The sequence below is a fragment of the Panulirus ornatus genome, chromosome 68, assembly GCF_036320965.1.
Source record: "Panulirus ornatus isolate Po-2019 chromosome 68, ASM3632096v1, whole genome shotgun sequence".
NCBI classification, from domain to species: Eukaryota; Metazoa; Arthropoda; class Malacostraca; order Decapoda; family Palinuridae; genus Panulirus; species Panulirus ornatus.
Genome location: NC_092291.1, coordinates 1693790 through 1706934, shown reverse-complemented (window position 1 = coordinate 1706934; position 13145 = coordinate 1693790). Strand labels below are relative to the sequence as shown.

General features: G+C 41.0%; 1 long non-coding RNA gene across 4 annotated transcripts in view; it reads right to left on the bottom strand.

Moving 5' to 3' along the window:
* Positions 1–11125, bottom strand: part of LOC139747452 (uncharacterized) — a 51421-nt gene extending 40296 nt beyond the window's left edge. The window contains exon 1 of one of the 4 annotated variants that reach the window (XR_011712396.1): positions 10986–11125. This is a non-coding gene — a long non-coding RNA (uncharacterized lncRNA). The remainder of the gene's footprint in view (positions 1–10985) is intronic. The other 3 variants (XR_011712394.1, XR_011712397.1, XR_011712395.1) reach the window with 3 other exon arrangements.
* Positions 11126–13145: the final 2020 nt, after the last annotated feature.

Here is a 13145-nt window from a genome sequence, read left to right as displayed (position 1 = left end):
TGGGGGTGGGTTGGGCCATTTCTTTCATCTGTTTCCTTGCGCTACCTCGCAAACGTGGGAGATAGCGACAAAGCAAAAAAAAAAAAATATAGATATATATATATATACATACATACATACACAGACACATACATATATACACATGTTCAAAATTCATACTTGCTGCCTTTAGTCATTCCCGTCAGCATCCCGCCACACATGAAATAACACCCCCTCCCCCCGCATATGTGCGAGGTATCGCTAGGAAAAGACAAGAGGCCACATTCATTCACAATCAGTCTCTAGCTGTCATGTAAAATGCACCAAAACCACAGCTCCCTTTCCACATCTAGGCTGCACAGAACTTTCCATGGCTTACCCCAGATGCTTCACATGCCCTGGTTCAATTCATTGATAGTACATCAACCCCGGTATACCACATGGTTCCAATTCACACTATTCCTTGCACATGTTTCACCCTCCTGCATGTTCAGGCCCCGATCGCTCAAAACCTTTTTCACTCCATCTTTCCACCACCAATTTGGTCTCCCACTTCTCCTCGTTCCCTCCTCCTCTGAAACATATATCCTCTTTATCAATCTTTCCTCACTCATTCTCTCTATGTGACAAAACTATTTCAATACACCCTCCTCTGCTCTCATAACCAAACTCTTTATATTACCACACATCTCTATTACCCTTTCATTACTTACTCGATCAAACCACCTAATAACACATATTGTCCTCAAACATCTCATTTCCAACACATCCACCCTCCTCAGCACAACCCTATCTATAGCCCATGCCTCGCAACCATATAACATTATTGGAACCACTATTCCTTCAAACATACCCATTTTTGCTTTCCGAAATAATGTTCTTGCCTTCCACACATTCTTCAATGCTCCCTGAACCTTCACCCCCTCCCCCACCCTGTGACTCACTTCTGCTTCCATGGTTCCATCCGCTGCCAAATTCACTTCCAGATATCTGAAACACTTCACTACCTCCAGTTTTTCTCCATTGAAACTTACCTCCCAATTGACTTCTCCCTTGACGCTACTTACCTAATAACCTTGCTCTTATTCACATTCACTCTTAGCTTTCTTCTTTCACACACTACCAAACTCAGTCACCAGCTTCTGCAGTTTCTCACCCGAATCAGCCACCAGTGAGGTAGTGCTAGGAAAAGACAACAAAGCCACATTTGTTCATACTCAGTCTCTAGCTGTCATGTATAATGCACCGAAACCACAGCTCCCTTTCCACATCCTGCCCAACAAAACTTACCATGGTTTACCCCAGATGCTTCACATGCCCTGGTTCAATCCACTGACACAACGTCAACCCCGGTATACCACATAATTCCAATTCACTCTATCTCTTGCACGCCTTTCACCCTCCTGCATATTCAGGCCCCGATCACCCAAAATCTTTTTCACTCCATCTTTCCACATCCAATTTGGTCTCCCACTTCTCGTTCCCTCCACCTCTGACACATATATCCTCTGTCAATCTTTCCTCACTCATTCTCTCCATGTGACCAAACCATTTCAAAACACCCTCTTCTGATCTCTCAACCACACTCTTTTCATTACCACACATCTCTCTTACCCTTTCATTACTTACTCGATCACACCACCTCACATCACATATTGTCTTCAAACATCTCATTTCCAACACATGCACCCTCCTCCACACAACCCTATCTATAGCCCACCATATAAGATTGTTGGAACCACTATTCCTTCAAACATACCCATTTTTGCTTTTCGAGATTATGCTCTCACCTTCCACACATTTTTCAACGCTCCCAGAACTTTCGTCCCCTCCCCCACCCTGTGACTCACTTCCGCTTCCATGGTTCCATCCACTGCCAAATCCACTCCCAGATATCTAAAACACTTCACTTCCTCCAGTTTTTCTCCATTCAAACTTACCTCCCAATTGACTTGTCCCTCAACCCTACTGTACCAAATAACCTTGCTCTTATTCACATTTACTCTCAGCTTTCTTTTTTTCACACACTTTACCAAACTCAGTCACCAGCTTCTCTAATTTTTCACCTGAATCAGCCACCAGTGCTGTATCACCAGCGAGCAACAACTGACTCACTTCCCATGCCCTCTCATCCACAACAGACTGCATACTTGCCCCTCTCTCCAAAACTCTTGCATTCACCTACCTAACAACCCCATCCACAAACAAATTAAACAACCATGGAGACATCACGCATCCCTGCCACAAACCTACATTCACTGAGAACCAATCACTTTCTTCTCTTCCTACTCGTACACATGCCTTAAATCCTTGATAAAAACTTGTCACTGCTTCTAGGAACTTGCTTCCCACACTATTTACTCATAATACCTTCCACAGAGCATCTCTATCAACTTTTATCATATGCCTTCTCCAGATCCACAGATGCTACATACAAATTGAATTGTTTTTCAAAGTATTTCTCACATACATTCTTCAAAGCAAACACCTGATCCACACATCCTCTACCATTTTTGAAACCACATTGCTCTTCCCCAATCTGATGCTCTGTACATGCCTTCACCCTCTCAATCAATACCCTCCCATACAATTTCCAAGGAATACTCAACAAACTTATACCTCTGAAATTTGAATACTCACTTTTACCCTCTTTGCCTTTGTACAATGGCACTATGCATGTATTCCGTCAATTCTCAGGCACTTCACCATGAGCCATACATACATTGAATATCCTCACCAACCAGTCAACAACACAGTCAACCCCTTTTTTAATATATTCCACTGCAATATCATCCAAACCCGCTGCCTTGCCGGCTTTCATCTTCCACAAAGCTTTCACTACCTCTTCTCTGCTTAACAAATCATTCTCCCTGACCCTTTCACTTCAAACACCACCTCGACCACAATACCTTATATCTGCCACTCTATCATCTAACACATTCAACAAACCTTCAAAATTCTCACTCCATCTCCTCACATTAACAGAACTTGTTATTACCTCCCCATTTGCCCCCTTCTCCAATGTTCCCATTTTTTCTCGTCTTACGCACTTCATTTACCCCTTCCAAAACATCTTTTTATTCATTTATTCATTTATTTATTTTGCTTTGTCGCTGTCTCCCGCATTAGCGAGGTAGCGCAAGGAAACAGACGAAAGAAATGGCCCAACCCACCCACATACACATGTATATACATACATGTCCACACATGCAAATATACATACCTATACAGCTCAATGTATACATATATATACTCACACAGACATATAAATATATACACATGTACATAATTCATACTGTCTGCCTTTATTCATTCCCAACACCACCCCACCACACATGAAATAATAACCCCTCCCCCCCTCATGTGCACGAGATAGTGCTAGGAAAAAACAACAAAGGCCACATTCGTTAACACTCAGCCTCTAGCTTAAACTTATTCTCCTTAAAATCTAATGACACTCTCTCATCCCAGCTCTCATTAGCCCTCTTTTTCACCTCTTGCACCTTTCTCTTGGCCTCTTGCCTCTTTCTTTTATACAGTTCCCAGTCATTTGCACTATTTCCCTGCAAAAATTGTCCAAACGCCTCTCTCTTTTCTTTCACTAATCTTGCTTCTTCATCCCACCACTCACTACCCTTTCTAATCTGCCCACCTCCCACGCTTCTCAAGCCACAAGCATCTTTTGCACAAGCCATCACTGCTCCCTTTCTGTTTCACCTTTTAGAGAGTTAAAATACAAGGAGGGGAGGGTTTCTAGCCCCCCGCTCCCGTTCCCTTTAGTCACCTTCTACGACATATGGGAAATGCACGGGAAGTATTCTTTCTCCCTTATCCCCACAGATAAAAAAAGAGTGTATTCAAGAATATCAATTGATAGAGTGATGGAAGAGACTGAATTCAAAATAAGTGAAGAGCAAGAGGGTTTTAGGAAAGGTAGGGGAAGCGGTTTCAGATTCTTGTAGTAAAGATGACCATGAAAAGATATTTAGCAAAGGGTAAGAAGTTGTATGCAACTTTTATGAACCTAGAGAAAGCATATGACAGAGTCAGGTGGAATGCTTTATGGGAGGTGTTAAGGATACATGGTATAGGGGTGCAACTATTCATTAGTGTGAAAGCCTTTCTTCTATTAAGGAGAAAATACATGTGTAAGAGTGGATGGAGAGTTGAGTGAAAGTTTTGGGATACATGTAGGAGTGAGGCAGGGCTGTGTGATGTCACCGTGATGTCTGATCACTATCTTGTGGAGACGAAGGTGAAGATTTGTAGAGGTTTTCAAAAGAGAAGAGAGAATGTTATGAAGAGAGTGATGAGAGTAAGTGAGTTTGGATAGGAAACTTGCGTGAGGATGTACTAGGAGAGACTGAACGTAGAATGGCAAAAGGTGAGAGCAAATGACATGAGGGGAGTGGGTGAGGAATGGGATATATTTTGGGAAGCAGTGATAGTTTGTGCAAAAGATGCATGTGGCATAAGAAAGGTGGAAGGTGGTCAGAACAGAAAGGGTAGAGTGGTGGGATGAAAAAGTGAGATTGTTAGTGAAAGAGAAAAGAGAGACTTTTGGACAATACTTGCAGGGAAGTAATGCAAATGACTGGGAGATGTATAAAAGAAAGCAGCAGGAGGCCAAGAGAAAGATGCAAGGGTTGAAAAAGAGGGCAAATGAGAGTTGGGGTGAGAGAGTATCATCAAATTTTAGGGACAATAAAAAGAGGCTTTGGAAGGAGGTAAATGACGTGTGTAAGACAAGAGAACTAATGGGAGCAACGGTGAAGAGGGCAATGAAGCGAGAAGGGGATGGAGTGAGTATTTTGAAGGTTTGTTGAATGTGATGATAGAGTGGCAGATACAGGGTGTTTTGGTAGGGGTGGTGTGTGAAATGAGAGGGCCAGGGAGAATAATTTGGCAAAGAGAGAAGAGGTAGTGAAAGCTTTGCAGAGGATGAAATCTGGCAAGGTGGCTGGTTTGGATGGTATTCCAGTGGAATTCATAAAAATGGGGGTGACTGTGTAGTTGATTGGTTGGTAAGGATATTCAGTGTATGTATGGACCATGGTAAAGTGCCTGAAAATTGGTGGAATGCATGCATAGTGCCAATGTACAAAGGCTAATGGGATAAAGATGAGTGTTCAAACTACGAAGGCACAAGTTTGTTGAGTATTCCTGAGATATTATATGGGTGGGTATAGATTGAGAGAATGAAGGCATGTACAGAGCATCAGACTGGGGAAGAGAAGTGTGGTTCAGATGTGGTAAAAGATGTGTGGATCAGGTGTTTCTTTGAAGAATGTGTGAGAAATACTTAGAAAAACAGATGGATTTGTATATAGCATTTATGGATCTGGAGAAGGCATATGATAGGGTGTATAGAGATGCTTTGTGGAAGGTTTAAAGAGTATATGGTGTAGGAGGTAAGTTGCTAAAAGCAGTGAAAAGATTCTGCCAAGGATGTAAGGCATGTGTACGAGTAGGAAGAGGAGAGTGATTGGTCCCCAGTGAATGTCGGTTTGTGACAGGGGTGTGTGATATCCCCATGGGGGTGGGGGCGAAGATTCTGGGAGTGGTGAAGAATGTGTGGAAGGAGAGAACTTTATTTTGGAGAGCAGAAATGGGTATGTTTGAAAGAATAGTATTTCCAACAATGTTATATGGTTGCGAGGCACGGGCTATAGATAGGGATGTACATAGGACGGTGGATGTGTTGAAAATAAAATGAATGAAGACAATATGTGGTGTGAGGTGGTTTGATCAAGTAAGTAATGAAAGAGTAAGAGAGATGTGTGGAAATAAAAAGTGTGGTTGAGAGAGAATAAGATGTGTTGAAATGGTTTGGATATGTGGAGAAAACAAGTGAGGAAAGACTGACAAAGAGGGTATGTGTGTCAGAGATGGAGGAAACAAGAAGCGGGAGACTAAATTGGAGATGGAAGGATGGAGTGAAAAAGATTTTGGGGCCTGAACATTCAGGAGGGAGAGAAGTGTACAGGTAACAGAGTGAATTGGAATAATGTGGTATACCGGGTCGATGTGCTGTCAATGGACTAAACCAGGGCATGTGAAGCATCTGGGGTAAACCATGGAAAAGTCTGTGAAGCCCAGATATGGACAGGGAGCTGTGGTTTCGGTATATTACACATGACTGCTAGAGATTGAGTGTGAATGAATGTGGATGGAGTGATAAGAGAGATGAAAGTAAAACTAGGGGGAAAAAAAGGGGTGCAGAGATGGATTGTGGCAATGAGATATGGTGGCCAGTCGCAAGCCTTTTTGTGGATGATGCTGTGTTGTTTGCGAAGAGTAAAGAGGAGTTGCAAAAGGTTTTAAGTGTGTTTTATGATGCGTGTCAGAGCAGGCAAATGAAGATAAATGCAAGTAAATGTAAAGTAATGGTGTCTGAAAGGAAACAGATTGAAAGTATAGATTTTGTCAAACCACATAAAGAAGAAATGTACTAAATTGTGCTTTGGATACGGAGGATGAAAGACTGGAAAAAATGAGAGAATTTATGTATCTTGGAGCTGTCTTGAGTAAGTATGGTGATATGGAAGGAAATAAATAAGGGAGAGTAGTAGACGTTAGAAGAGTCATTGGGTCATTTAATAGAATCATGAAGGGTAGAGGTGTAATTATGGAAGTGAAGAGAGGATCAAGGGACAAAATAGTCCTCCCAATCCTGACCTATGCAACCAAAACATGGATATGGAATGAGTCACAGAGGTCAAGAATCCAGGCTGCAGAAATAAGCTGTTTGAGAAGAGCATGTGGTGTGACTACAAGGACTGAAGAAAGAAATAAAGGGGTGTATGAGAGATGTGGTACGGCAGAAAATGCAAAGGGAATGAATTGTGGAGTGGTAGAATGGGTGATACGTAATACTTTGAAGTGGCTTGGGCACAAGAAAAGAATGCAAGACGGGGAGTTTACAAAGAGAGTGCATGATAGTACAATTAAAGGGGTTGGTATGAGTGGAAGACCACCTATTACATAGGCAAATAGGGTCCAGGAATATTGGAGGGAGAGAAATTGTGGAAATGCACTGAATGGATATGCAAGGGAAGCATGTAAGGAAAAGGATAAGTGGAGACTCTTTTGCTATGGCCACCCCTTGATGAGAGTCCCCAAAGGGAACAGGCATCAGAGATATAGATAAATTGGTAGATAAGAAGTACACAATGATTCCTTGAGTAAAATAAGGATCCTAAGGCTAAAGCACATCTCCTTCTACTGATGAATTACAGTTTCCTTGGAAAGTTACACTTGCATCGCAGCACAATATTGCTCAGTAATTTCCTAGTCTATGGATAGCACTTTTGTAGGTTTGTTATCTTGGTTTTTCTCTTATGGGATCTTTGTTGCTATGGTAAGGAATTAGAAAGAGCAAAGTTGCTTTGCTAACCTTTAGAATTATCTTTTAATATCGATTAACTTGTTAGTGGAAGGGACACAGTGGATAGGTGCTAAATGATGATACATTTTTTTTTTTTTTTTTTTATACTTTGTCGCTGTCTCCCGCGTTTGCGAGGTAGCGCAAGGAAACAGACGAAAGAAATGGCCCAACCCCCCCCCCCCCATACACATGTATATACATACGTCCACACACGCAAATATACATACCTACACAGCTTTCCATGGTTTACCCCAGACGCTTCACATGCCTTGATTCAATCCACTGACAGCACGTCAGCCCCGGTACACCACACCGCTCCAATTCACTCTATTCCTTGCCCTCCTTTCACCCTCCTGCATGTTCAGGCCCCGATCACACAAAATCTCTTTCACTCCATCTTTCCACCTCCAATTTGGTCTCCCTCTTCTCCTTGTTCCCTCCACCTCCGACACATATATCCTCTTGGTCAATCTTTCCCCACTCATCCTCTCCATGTGCCCAAACCACTTCAAAACACCCTCTTCTGCTCTCTCAACCACGCTCTTTTTATTTCCACACATCTCTCTTACCCTTACGTTACTCACTCGATCAAACCACCTCACACCACACATTGTCCTCAAACATCTCATTTCCAGCACATTCATCCTCCTGCGCACAACTCTATCCATAGCCCACGCCTCGCAACCATACAACATTGTTGGAACCACTATTCCTTCAAACATACCCATTTTTGCTTTCCGAGATAATGTTCTCAACTTCCACACATTCTTCAAGGCCCTCAGAATTTTCGCCCCCTCCCCCACCCTATGATCCACTTCCGCTTCCATGGTTCCATCCGCTGCCAGATCCACTCCCAGATATCTAAAACACTTCACTTCCTCCAGTTTTTCTCCATTCAAACTCACCTCCCAATTGACTTGACCCTCAACCCTACTGTACCTAATAACCTTGCTCTTATTCACATTTACTCTTAACTTTCTTCTTCCACACACTTTACCAAACTCAGTCACCAGCTTCTGCAGTTTCACACATGAATCAGCCACCAGCGCTGATACATTTATGCTGTGAAATTATAATTTCCAATAATATGCCCTTTTAACATCTACTAACTGCATTTGTAAAGATGGTCTTGATATTACCACATATCAAATATCATGAGACATAGACCATACCTGAAAAAGACAGGAAAAAGCCATTAATGAAATATGATATAACCAAAAATACTTTCACTCACATGCAAAATGCAAATCCAGGACCACAAACTCCATTGGCACATTTAAAATGGAGTAAGGTATTTTTTCAGACACTGCCAAGAGATGAGTGAGATTCTAAAGAAGCAATATAAATCAGTAATCAATGAGCCAAAACATTAAAGATAAATTATCCAACAGACTTCTTCCTAAACAGTAATCCCCTAAGTGTGCATATAGCAAGTATCTCCACTTCAACAGAAGACTTCAAAATGGCTATTTAGAGCAAGCCCAAATACTCATCCCTGCACTCATGGAACTCAGTCTTTGTACAGAAATGCATAACGTCTTTAGCATGCGCAGTAAATATCATCTGGAAAAAAGTCTAGATTCCGGCATGATTTCCAAGAGTTTGAAACTGACCACACATCATCCCACACATCACTCCACAAGGGTGGATGCAAAGCAGTCCCAAAAAAAACTATCAACAGTTAGCATTATCACTGCACACCACTGAAATCTCTGACAGTGTCCTAAGAGGCAAGCTGACTGAATTTACAGAAGTGAACAATCTACATAACACAGGACTACATGAAGATCTTGCCTCTCTCAGTTGCTGGAGCACTATGATAGGAATATTGAGAGTCTAGAAAACAAAGAAAATCCTGTTGTAATCTACGCAGACTTTCCACAAACTTTTGACAAACATTACTAGTATCAGAGAACATATAATGCGAAAAATGAAAAAAAAAGGGAAAAATTGGGAGATGGATACACAACATTAAACTAACTGATCATAAAACATAATTGTAAACAATGCCATATCCAGTGTCTACTTGGTAAAAGCTGTCCTCCAATGAACTGCACTTGTGCCCCTCCTGTTCCTCATTCTTGTTCCCAACACTATGCTGGAAGGCTACAAAGAGACATGAATGAAGAAATCAAAAACAACAAAGACTACCAGTCGGACGCAAATGCTATCATAAACCAGTTGAATATTGTGAAAAACCTCAGAGTAAAAATGTCTGATGACCTAAACCTTCAGCGAACATAACAAAACAACAGTTACCTCATGCACATGGATGGCTGCCATGTATCTTGTGGACCCTGAAAACAAGGGAAGAAAAACCAAGAATGATATTATTCAAGAAGCTTATTCTTTCACACATTGAAGATTGGTCATTTCTAACACATCCTAAAAAACAGGTAAAATCACAGAATTAGAGATTTCTTAGATCTTTCTTAGCCCATATCAACATGACAAAGGAACTACATTACTGGTAATGGTTGAAATCTCTGAGGCTATACTTCCTGAAGTGCAGATGGGAGAGGTATATCATCATTCATACCTGGAAAAGCTACGAGCTAACTAACATCCTACTGCTAGGACAAGTGTGGAAGAGTGTAATATATCATATTACCTCAGTAATCCAAAGTAACAATATGAAGAGAGAATAGAGAATAGAAGAGAATACCTTAAACATCTAGTGGCAAAGATTCATCAACACTTTGCCATCTACCATCAGAACACAACACAGGACTCACAGCAGAGAAGTTCAGAGTAAACTGGAAAAGTACACATAAAGTGTAGCACAATAGCCAAGCTATGTGGGCCACAACTGCCAACAACTTTGTCGGCCTAATGCAATTGCCTGGACGCAGCTCAGATAGCCATTTTCCTGTTGTCCTCATCCACAACATAAAGACATTACAATATGAGGTTAGGTTAGGTTAGGTTAGGTTAGGCTAGGCTAGGTTAGGTTAGGTCAGGTTAGGTTAGATTGTCAGGTCAGGTCAGGTTAGGTTAGGTTAGGTTATCAGGTCAGGTCAGGTTAGGTTAGGTTAGGTTATCAGGTCAGGTCAGGTTAGGTTAGGTCAGGTTAAGTTAGGTTAGGTTAGGTTAGGTCAGATTAAGTTAGGTTAGGTTACGTTAGTTCATGTTAGGTTAGGTTAGGTCATGTTAGGTTAGGTTAGGTTAAGTTAGGTTCCTTGTGTTCGTTTACTATGTGTCCACAACTGTTATGAAGGTGTCAAACAGTTCAATGTTGATTGAAAATGTTTTTACTTCATAATTTCCCTTAACTTCAAAGCCCAATCTACATTCCACAAAACTCTGATGGAGTTACAGGTGGAAAACCTATAATTCCACGCGATATATTACATCTAAACATTACTATGATGCATTAATGAAAAAAAAATCATCTATCTTCCAGAGAAGCAACGTTGGTAATATAAGACATTACTACACGCTCAATAACGCGTAACTCAACTTGTAAATTAACTGATCAATCAAGGTTCACATTAAATGTTCATACTCGTGTATAATTTAACAATATACACAAACATATATTTCTATCTTAATATATTCTAGTAATAATAAATCAACATCACAAATCAACGTAAATAATATCAATCATTAAGTCACTAACTTATTAATTACCGCCATCTGCAGTATACCTATGTATATAACGCTTGTATAGACTGAGGTTGTAGTTAATAAACTGTTGTACAAACTGAGTTTGATGTTATAACTGAAGGTTGTGGCTTAAAGGTAAACAATGAACACATTGGATACGAGAGTAAAACATTATACACCGACTACGACCCTTCAATAATTGACTACTGAACCATTAATGATTAATATTACAATGATTAAGATTAACTTACGTTAATGATTAATATTACAATAATTGAGATCAACTTAAATTAATGATTGATGTTACAATAATCAAGATCAACTTACATTAATGATTAATATTACAATGATTAAAATCGACCTACAGTAATGATTAATATTACAATAATTAACATCGACTTACATTAATGATTATATAACAATAATTAAGATCAACTTACATTAATGATTAATTTTTTTTTTCTTTTTTTTCATACTATTCGCCATTTCCCGCGATAGCGAGGTAGCGTTAAGAACAGAGGACTGGGCCTTTGAGGGAGTATCCTCACCTGGCCCTCTTCTCTGTTCCTTCTTTTGGGAAAAAAAAAAAATGAGAGGGGAGGATTTCCAGCCCCCCGCTCCCTTCCCTTTTAGTCGCCTTCTACGACACGCAGGAAATACGTGGGAAGTATTCTTTCTCCCCTATCCCCAGGGAAATATTACAAGAATTAAGATAAACTTGCATCAATGATTTGTATTACAATGATTAATATCAACCTACATTAATGATTGATATTACAGTAATGAAGAACTCAAGGTATATGTGGTCACTGTGGCACTGGAGTTGCAACCATGTTCACGCTGGTCGTTGAATGAAACACTGTTGTGACGCCTGACCTGATGTGCCGCTTAATGCTGCCTCCAGTACTCTCACCTGTTGGCATGGGAGACATGATGCATACAGGGGCGCTGAGATAGTCCAGAACGTTATTTACTTCACACCGATGCAGCTAGATGATAGACACAGACCAGCTGTGCACAGAGAGGAACAGACCAGCTAAGCTTTCACACAACGTTTTACGTGGACCACTTCATGGACCAGCCAAAACCAGCTCACCTATACGGAATGGCTGCTCTCAAGTGAATTACCAATGGTGGGAATGAGGAAAGCAACCAGCAAGATATTGTCCGGTGACGCCAGCTGGATCTACAACTCCAGCCCATCCTCAACTACTGGGCTGCAACTCCAGCAAGGACATGGTCACACCCATCGACAACGGTAACCTCCAGAAGACCGATTTCGACGATGAAGGCCTGCACTGTGGCTGAGAGATTGACTTGAGGAGGCAGAAGTGATATTGTGACAGTGATTGTGTCAGCGTCGCGTCGCCTCGCCGCAGTGTATCGAGACAGACTTCCCCAGAACTTTTAAAGGGGAAGTAAATGTTTATAGTTGTGTTAATGGAGTGATAGTTTTCATGCATGGTGTTTTTGACAAGAAAATAGTGAAGTTGGAGAAAAATGTAGCTTAGACATTGAAGCTTATTGACACAGTGGTGAAATTGATGAGAACTGCTATTGACGTTTGTGTGAATAAATTGTACATTTCCTTTCCATAGCCAGAGGTTGAACCATTATGTGACATTCATTTTTTTTTCATTCATTTCAAGCTAAAAGTTTGTTTTCTAAATTGTTTCTTACATTTTTCATATGTATATATATGTATGTGTGTGTGTGTGTGTGTATGTGCATATGTGTGTGTGTGTGTGTGTGTGTGTGTGTATATGTATATATATATGTATATTATCCCTGGGGATAGGGGTGAAAGAATACTTCCCACGTATTCCTCGCGTGTCGTAGAAAGCGACTAGAGGGGACGGGAGCGGGGGGCCGGAAATCCTCCCCTCCTTGTATTAACTTTCTAAAATGGGAAACAGAAGAAGGAGTCACGCGGGGAGTGATCATCCTCCTCGAAGGCTCAGAGTGGGGTGCCTAAATGTGTGTGGATGTAACCAAGATGTGAAAAAAGGAGAGATAGGTAGTATGTTTGAGGAAAGGAACCTGGATGTTTTGGCTCTGAGTGAAACGAAGCTCAAGGGTAAAGGGGAAGAGTGGTTTGGAAATGTCTGGGGAGTGAAGTCAGGGGTTAGTGAGAGGACAAGAGCAAGGGAAGGAGTAGCAATACTCCTGAAAC